This window comes from Pteropus alecto, unplaced genomic scaffold (genome assembly GCF_000325575.1).
Source record: "Pteropus alecto unplaced genomic scaffold, ASM32557v1 scaffold7, whole genome shotgun sequence".
Taxonomy (NCBI): domain Eukaryota; kingdom Metazoa; phylum Chordata; class Mammalia; order Chiroptera; family Pteropodidae; genus Pteropus; species Pteropus alecto.
In genome coordinates, this window is record NW_006494614.1 from 62,851,078 (window position 1) to 62,860,624 (window position 9,547).

Consider the following 9,547-nt stretch of genomic DNA (forward strand, 5'->3'; position numbering starts at 1 on the left):
TGGCCAGGGGCCTGGCTCTTCTGAGGCATTTAGAATGCAGATTCCAGCCTCCAGGCCAGGGTCCTCAGGCTGCGGGTCAGGCATTCTCCTAGGAACCCGGGAGAGCTCAGTTAACATGCAGATTCCTGAGCCTCCAAATTGAGTCCCCAGGAGCAGTGGCTTTGAATATGTGTTTTAATAGCCCCCTCCCCTGGAAAATCCAATGACCACTAGTATCTTTCTCTTTCTTTACATTTTCATTGTGAAATGTGTTATACATAGAGAAGGGGCATAAAAGATAAATTAATGGTTGAATGAATAAAATGAGCACACGGGTAACCATCACCCTTGCCCTCCCAGCCCCTGCCCTTCCCTGGCTCTCATTTGCAAAATCCATCCTTTATCCTGCCTGTGTGTGAACTTTCTATAATCAGAACCACATACAGTTGTTTGTGTCCTGCTTCTACCGCTCACATCATCATGCTGAGAGATTTATCTCCACTATGTGTGACTGTAGCTCATCCATTTCCACTGCTGTGTAATATTCTCATAGGACTAGGCTGCGAATGTTAATGTGTGATATCTGTCAATATACTTCTGGGTTGTTTCCAGCTTGAGGTAATCACAAATGACACTGCTATGAACATCTTGTACAAGAGCTCTGGCTCAGTAGTATTTTCATTAGTTTGGTCCAAAAATGTGATTTCCAGGACCCGGCTGAACTTGGGACCACAGAGATGAGTGGAGAGGAGAGAAAGCTTATGGGAAGAAGAAAAAGTGGCAGAGGAGATGGCATACATGGCAGGCTGTGGTCCTTAATACCCCCAAACACAGCACTCAGCTCTCCACTAAGGCTCCCTGGAATGGCTGGGAAAGCTGTGACTCCATGAGCTATAGTCACACAGAAGGCTCTGTTGTGCCCCGTGGGTGGCAGTTTTCTCTATCTCTCACCATCTGCTACTGCCACCCCCAACCCACCACCCACACATCTGCTGCCCTCTCCTCCAGGAGGTCCTCCAGTGAATTCAGCCCCATGGACAGCTCCCAGGCTGCTGTCCTCTATCCTGGTGCTGAAACCACCCTACTGCCTTCCAAGCAGCCTTGCAGAAGAAGCTGCGGGCCTGGGTGAACTTGGAAGAAAACAGAATCCAGTGGTGTGGAATGGAACTACAAATCCATCCATATGAAGGCCCTCATCACGCGGAGGTGAAAACAGAGGTCCAGAGAAGGAAAGTGGTTTGGCCAGAATCACACAGCTAACAGCAATAATGAATGAAACTGAGATTCGGTGAGTACTTTTATACCCCAGCCACCATATCGTCTATGTGGGGACTACCTCAGCCAATCCCTACAGCAGACTGAAGAGTAGGAACCTTATTATTTTGTCCCTTTGATGGAGGAAGAAGCGTGTCTAGAAGCAGTAGAGCCAAGATGGGAATCTACATTTTCAGCCTTATGTTGACCCTTGCTCTACACCACACTCCTTGCCCTTGATCTGGTGTGTATGGGGGGATCCTCCTTCCATCTAGGACAGGAGAGAGACTGCCAGAGCAGCAATAGCATCACTGCCCAGCACTTATGTAAAAAGTGTTTTTACTCTGCCTTGAGTTCTTGTGCCCACTAGCTCACGTGCGAACAGACCACATTTCACAGATTTTTCTCATGTCTCCACCCTCTGCATGCCCCAGGAATCCTGCAGCCAGAAGAGCAGCCCCACCCTCACCCACCACCAGCAGAAACCCTCAGTGGCACCTCCTGGGTGCAGCACGGTTATGTAGCTTTTGTCCATAATAAGAAAACTTGCTGACAACTTAAATGTCCATTCGGAATGGTAAAAACTTGATGCTGTGTCCTCACAGCAGAGTATCTGGCTGTTAAAATTGATGTCATAGGGGGAAAAAAACCTGATGTCATAGAGAAGTACAGTGATTCCCATTATCCACAGTTTTGCTTTTCATGGTTTCAGTTACCCATGGTCCAAAAGTATTAAATGGAAAATTTCAAAAATAAACAATTTGTAAATTTTGAATTGCTCATTGTTCTGAGTAGCGTGATGAAATCTCATACAGTGCTGCCCAGGAAGTGAATCGTTCCTTTGTCCAGCATCTCTCCATGCTCTATATGCTCCCTTTAGTCACTTAGTAGCTGTCTCAGTTATCAGATCGACTATTGTGGTATTGCAGTGCATATGTTCAAGTGACCCTGTTTTACTTAATAATGACCCCCAAAGTGCAAAAGCGGTGATGCTAGCATTCAGATATGCCAAAGAGAAGCCATAAAGTGTAAACATGGGAAGAAATCTCAGGACCTTGATAAGGGCCACATGGTTGGAACTGAACTGACATTCATCCATTTACTCACCCAAACCAGCCTGCAGAGGCCCTGCAGAATGCTGGGTCGGTGGCAGGGGTGGGGGTGGTGGTGGCTGGGGCAGCAGAAACAGCAAAACTCCCCAGCCTCAGACATAGGGGGTCCCAGGAATCTTTCAACCAACTGGGAGAGTGGGGCTGAGAACCTTGTCAGAGAGGCACTGGTAGGCAGCCGCCTTTTAGTGAGGTTTGAGGGTCGCCCCTGGATGTCTTGAGGGAGGGTAGGAGGCCACACAGGGTTGATGTTGGGTCCCCATAGGATGTTGGGGAGGATCCTGGAAGGGACAAGGTCCACAGGGATCAGGCCACCTGACAGCAGAGACCCACCCTTTCTCATCCTCACACTGTGTCTGGGTAGGGGTTGTGATGTGAGTGGAAGTCCCACACAGAATGGGAAGGGGTCCTTACTGCATCCACCATGTGGCTCTGAGCAAGTGGAAGGAGATGGACAGAACTTAAATTTCCATGAGCCTGATGCTGCCCGCGCCTTTTGTGTCCTCCATGTTGTGACCTGAGAATGAGAAGGGCTGACAGGACCTGGAAACTAGGACAGCATGATCCACCACAGCTTAGTGGAGGCAGCTATCTCACATGGTAAGTAGCGTAAATGCAGGCCTGTTGTCCTCGATTGATCCAGTGGCCCTTGTCAGATGCGACCATGCCTTTTGGCACCCAGAATGTGAGAGAATGTGCCCATTAGCATCAGAGTGACTGCTGACAGTGCCCCCAAATAATAAGACAGGTGTTTAAGTTTTTCTTACCTAACAGTCACAGCCAGAGTAACATAATCTAGGGACATCCTCGTCCATTATGTCACGAAAGGCTTGGGATTTGTGGTCCAACTGCCTGGGATGAAATTGTAGCTCTATGACTTTCCACCTTCTGTATTTCCCCAGTCTATAAAATGGAGATAATGGTGGGATCTTTGTTCATGAGAAGCTCCACAAACCAACAATATTTGTATCTATCACCTTGTGGTCTCTTCATTCCTTCCAGAAAAGGAGGCAGCAAATGTGAATAATCCCACTTTACAAAGCAGTAAAATTGAGGCTTAAAGAGATGGTGCTTACGCCTTCACGCCTGGGGTCTCTGGCTCAAAGCACAGAGGTTCAAGCCCATGGCATTTAGATTCAGAGAGACCTGGGTTCTAATCTAACCTCAGCCATTTTCTTAGACTTTCTAAATGTTCTCGCCTAGTACACACACACACACACACACCCCAGATGTTGCAAGCATTGTGATTAGAAATTCAGTGCCTGACCCCAAGTTATAGAGTGATCACTGCAGTCTTGCCCTCCAGGAGCTCTCTCCCAGCTGTGGAGACAGGGCTCTGGGAAGATGTCCATCCAGACCGAGATCTGAAGAATGATTAAAATTTAGCCAGATGAAGGGGAAAGGTGGAAACAGTGTTCCAGGCAGCAGGAGTGGCATGTAAAAAGACCTGGGGAACAGAAAAGTGTGGAGCACATTGAGGGCCAGGGAGGGAGCATAAGGGCTGGTGGGCTGGGCTGGCTGGGCCAGATTATAAAGAGCAGGTGCATCAGGCTTCAGTGTTTGGATTTCCTCTGGGTGCAGAGGGAGCCGCCGGAGGGGCCTCAGGCTGGAGAGGTGAGACTGGAACCAACTCAAGATTATAGCAGGGGACAGGGGTTGGGGGGACAGTTTGGATCTGTGGCATTAATCCTGGTGATGGTGGCTGGAACCAGAGTCAAGGGGGATGAAGAAAAGGGAAGAGAATTTGAGATTCGGTTAGAAGGCAGAGTTGTGGAAAGGAGTCCTGCCCCTTTTCCTCTCTGCATTTCTCTCGGCCCTTTCTCCTCTCCACTCTCACCTCCTCTCAGTTCTAACCCTGCGTTTTTTCCCCTCCTCTTGACTCCTTTCATTTCTTTTCTTCTTAAAAAAAATAATAGCTTTATTAAGGTATAATTCAGATGCCATAAAATTCACCTGTTTAAAGTGCACAACTCAATGGTTTTTAGTATATTCACAAAGTTGTACAACTATCAGCACTACCTAATTCCAGAATGTTTTCATCAATCCTAAAAGAAACTACCCATTTGGTGATTACTCTCTACTCTCCCTCCTTCATCCCCTGGTAAACACTAACCTAATTTCTGACTCTATGAATTTGGGTCTTCTAGATCAGCAGTCCCCAATCTTTTTGGACCAGGGACCAGTTTCGTGGAAGACAATTTTTCCAACAGACTAGGGGGGCGGGGCGATGGTTTCAGAATGATTCAAGCACACTACATTTATTGTTCACTTTATTTCTATTATTATTACACTGCAATATGTAATGAAATAATTATACATCTCACCAAAATGCAGAATCAGTGGGAGCCCTGAGCTTGTTTTTCTACAACTAGTTGGTCCCATCTGGGGGTGATGGGAGACAGTGACATGCGAAGTGTGTTGCTTACGTCCAGTCCACTTCGTAATCTCGGTCTGGTTGCTGTCACTGCAGAAAGCTCTGCTTCACAAAGATAAGATTTTGGAAATGGAAGGAGGCTTTTCTTAGTGCTTTTGTGGCAATCTCAGGATATTCTGCCTTGACTTTAATCTAGAATGTATGGAGCTTTGAAGTTGTCTCAAACATAGTTTTAAGGCCATCGTCATTTCTGATCTCAAGCAGTTGATCCTCTTTTAGCACAAATTCGATTCACCTGGCTTATTTACAGATGGGTTGCAGATCCATCCCTTCCCAATTCAGGGGTCCTTTGTGGTTGGGAAGTGACGCTCAGACTCTTTTGAAAGCTGAGACAGGTGATTATGCACCAGCTGGGAGAAAGAAGGCCCTGGCTCAGTCTGTTTCAAAATCTCTGCTAATGTTTGAAACATGTCAAAAATCCCTATGTTCACTTGTTGCCCCCATAACTCCAGTTTGGCTTTGAATGCAGCCGCTTTATCTGCCGAGTTGAACACAGTTGTCATTCTCCCTTGAAGTGATAGATTGAGTTGGTTAAGCAGGTTGAATATGTCAGACAAGTAAGCAAGTTTTGCGACCTATTCTGTATCACTGAAATGTGTTACCAGTGGTGACTGTTTTTCTAAAAGAAATCTCTGGAGCGGCTCTTGTAACTCAAAAACTCTGGCCAGTGATCAACCTTTAGAAAGCCATCTCACTTCTGTGTATAAGAGAAGACGTCTGTGCTCTGCGCCCATCTCCTCACAGAGCTGCATGAACAGATGTGAGTTAAGGGCATGTACTTTAATGTGGTTGATATATTTAATCACATCTTGAAAAACGTTGTTAAGTTCAGGTGACATTTTTCGGCTAACCAGCATTTCTCTATGGATAACACAGTGCGTGGACTCACATTCAAAAGTGACCTCTTTGACCCGAGTAGTGAAACCAGAAAGCCGTCCAGTCATGGCAGCCACTCCGTCCGTGCATATACCGACACAAAAGGACCAATTCAGTTTTCCTGATACGTAATCATTCAAAGACTTGAATAGTTCTGCAGCTGTGGTGTTGGGTGGCAACAGAAGTGTACATAACATATCCTCATGCACATCCTCCTGAAAAATATATTGCATAAAAACAAGCATTGTTGCCTTGTTGTCAACATCAGTAGATCCATCAACCTGGATTGTCTATCACGGTGACTCACTGATCCTTTCTAACAATTGTGCCTCAATATCTTCTGCTCTTTCATCATCTAGTTATGGTGCTAGCTGGAAAAAGAACACATGCCCCCTTTTGAACTGCAGCCTCTCCTAAATGTTCACGACAAATGTCCTTAGCACTAGGCAGGGTCAACTCTTCACCAATAGTAAAGGGCTTCTTAGATTTAGCAATGCGGTTAGCCGCAAGAATGATGCTCTCAGTGCAGACACGTTTGATGAAGTGGTGGCCTTCAATAATTGCTTCTGTTCTTCATGTTCATGTTTTTTTTCGTTTGAAAAATTCCGAAGTCTTGTCTTTTAATACAGGGTGCTTGGTCTCCATGTGGCGAAGCAGTTTTGAAGGTTTCATGGCTTCATTGGATAGCCAGTTGCCACATAGTATAAAAAGCGGGCTCAGAGAATGCGAATCACCTGTTGCAACTTGTAATTTAAGTAGGACCATTGGTGTTTCCTTTTAAATGCAGCCTTCTTTTTGTTGGCTGTCTTAGAGTCTTCTGTTGTCTCATCATTGAGTCTTTCCCCCTTTTCAAAGATGCTCTCCAGTGACATTTGTTTTTTACTCATTTTGGCTAGGGTTAGCTTGTGGGCTTACCAAAACTGAGACAAGTGTGCAGTGCGGGAAAGAGGTGCTGATGGAAGTGGTAAATAAAATAATGGGTGCGCCACGCACAGACTAAAGTGTCAGATTCTGACCTAAAGCCTGCTGCCAGATGCAGCTGTGCAATTGAAGTACATCAATTCACCTGCCACTATAAAGCCTGCTACCAGATGCAGCTTGTCACGTGCCACTCATTGATAAGAGTTTTGATATGAGTCTGCAAGCAATTGATTTGTTATGGTCTCTGTGCAGTCAAACCTCTCTGCTGATGTTAATCTGTATTTGCAGCCACTCCCCAGCTAGCATCGCCGCCTCAGCTCCACCTCAGATCATCAGTCACTAGATTCTCATAGGAGTGTGCAACCTAGATCCCTCATACGCACAGTTCACAACAAGGTTCACGCTCTTATGAGAATCTAATGTCTGATGATCTGAGGTGGAGCTGAGGCGGTGTTGCCAGTTAGCATTGAGGAGCAGCTGAAAATACAGATGAAACTTTGCTGGCTAGCCTGCCGCTTGCATCCTGCTGTGCAGCCTGGTTCCAGTCTGGCCTAGGAGTTGGGGACCCCTGTTTTAGATAATTCCTGTAAATGCAATGTATAAGTCAGCTTAGGCTACCATAATAAAACTATAGTCTGGCGGCTTTAAACAACAGAAATTTATTTTCTCACAGTTCTGGAACATGGAATTCTAAGAACAAGATGCTGGCATGATCCAGTTCTAGTGAAAGCTCCCTTCCTGGCTTGCAGATGCCACCTTCTTGTGTCCTCACATGATGAGGACTGAGAGGGAGAGACAGAGGGAGAGGGGATTTTGTTCCTTGATATGGCTGAATAATATTTCATTGTATGCATAGACTATTTTATTTATCCATTATCAGTTGACAGACAGCTGAGTTGTCTCCATTTTGGGACTATTGCGAATAATGCTGATATGAACAATCGTGTACAGGTTTTTGTGTGCACGTATGTTTCAGCTCTCTTGGTTTAGATACCTAGGAGTAGCATTGCTGGGTCATATGGTAACTCTATGATAATGCCTTCATTTCTTCCCTTGCTCATTAATTCATTCAGATAACATGGGGCAAACACCTATGAGTTCATTCAACTTCACTGTAAGCCGGACTCATATTTGTGGGCAGGATGGTGGGTTTCCCCAAGGAGGAGCAGGTTTCCTGGAGGACGAAGATGAAGTAAGGAAGGGTCTGCTCTGCTCACCATCCCCCAAAATCATTAGTTATCTCCAGTACCAGCTGCATAATTTGCAGGGCCCAGTGCAAAATTAAAACCTAGGCCCCTTGTTAAAAAAATGATTGAGAATTTTAAGATGGGGACAGCAGAGCATTCTACCAAGCCCAGTACCCTTCTAAGTTCAGGTTCCTCTTTAAATAGAGAACACACTGATCCTCTGCAGGCTGGCTCTATGAGGCTCCCCCTGAGGGTCTGTGAAAGCAGTTAGTAAGCTTTCACGTGATGTCCTTCCGATCATAAAAAGGTTATACCAGGTTAAGTTGATCTCATTTAAAAGATGCAGAACTATTTAGTCTAACGGAAATAGTTTAAAATTTTTAAGCTTTACTATTTAAACTCCAGATCTCAAAAATGATGAATTTGTGTTGAACTGGTTGTATTTAATAGAGCAGAAGCCATTTAGTCCCACGGAAATAGTTTTAAATGTTTAGTCTTAGCCTGGAAAAAATATTGAAGGATAAGCTAAGTCATGTCCTGATTCTTTACCTACAGAAACTATGGATTTTAAAAAAATTGTTTTAAGCCACCAAGTGTTTGGGTAATTTGTTACACAGGAATAAGTAATAAATATACAAAAAAGTTTAGACTTTGGTATTTAAACTTGGTATCTCAAAATTGATTTTTTGTTTTGAGCTGATTATTTTATTGCAGTAACATTGGTTTGTAAGATTATATAAGTTTCAGTTGTGCCACATTATAACGTGACATCTATACTACACCCTGTTCACCACCAAAAGTCTAGTTTCCATCTGTCCCATTGACCCCTTTACCTGTTTTGCTCTCCTTCTACCCTCTTCCCTCTGGTAACCACAGATCTGTTGCCTGTCTCTTTGAGTTCGCTTTTGTTTTTTATATTGCATATATGAGTGACATCATATGGCATTTGACTTTGTCTGACTTATTTCACGTAGCATAATTCCCTCAAGGGCCATCCATGTTTTCAAATTGGCAGAATTTCACATTTTTATGGCTGAATAACATTCCATTGACATATACTTGTTCTTTATCCATTCGTCCATCCACAAACACAGGTTGCTTCCGTAGCTTGGCTACTGTAAATGCTGCTGTAATGAACATGAGTGTGCAGATATTTTTTCAAATTCTGTTTTCATATTCTGCAGGTGAATATCCAGAAGTGGATGTGCTAGACCAGATGATAGTTCTATTCTTAAGTTTTTGAGGCATGTCCATACTGATTTTCAGGTGACTGCACCAATTTACATTCCACCAACAGTGTAGGAGGATTCCCAGCTGATTATTTTTAAGAAAGCAGAATTAGTTAAAATTTTCTGGTTTTTAAATTTAAACTCAATATCTCAAAAATGATTAATCTTACATTGAACTGGTTACATTTAATGGGGGGCATTTACTCTGATGGAAAGTTAAAAACGTTCAAGCTTTCATATTTAAATTCACTATCTCAAATATGATTTTTTTGTGTTGGGCGCTTACGGTTAAGAGAATGGAGTTCTTTAGTCTGACGGAAGTAAAATATGCAAGCTCTGACGCCGAAACCAACACCGCGAACATCGGAGCCCTACCCAGAACTAGATCCCAGGAGGCGGAAACTTCGGGCTCAGCACGTGATGCAACCGGGCGCCGCCGTAGACCCTCCTCCGTCAGAGGTCTGGCACTTACGGACACCGACCCCTTCTCCCTGCCCCCGCCCCACACACCCACGGGGGCGTGGCCTCCTGTAGCGCCTGCGCCGAGGCGGACTCGGA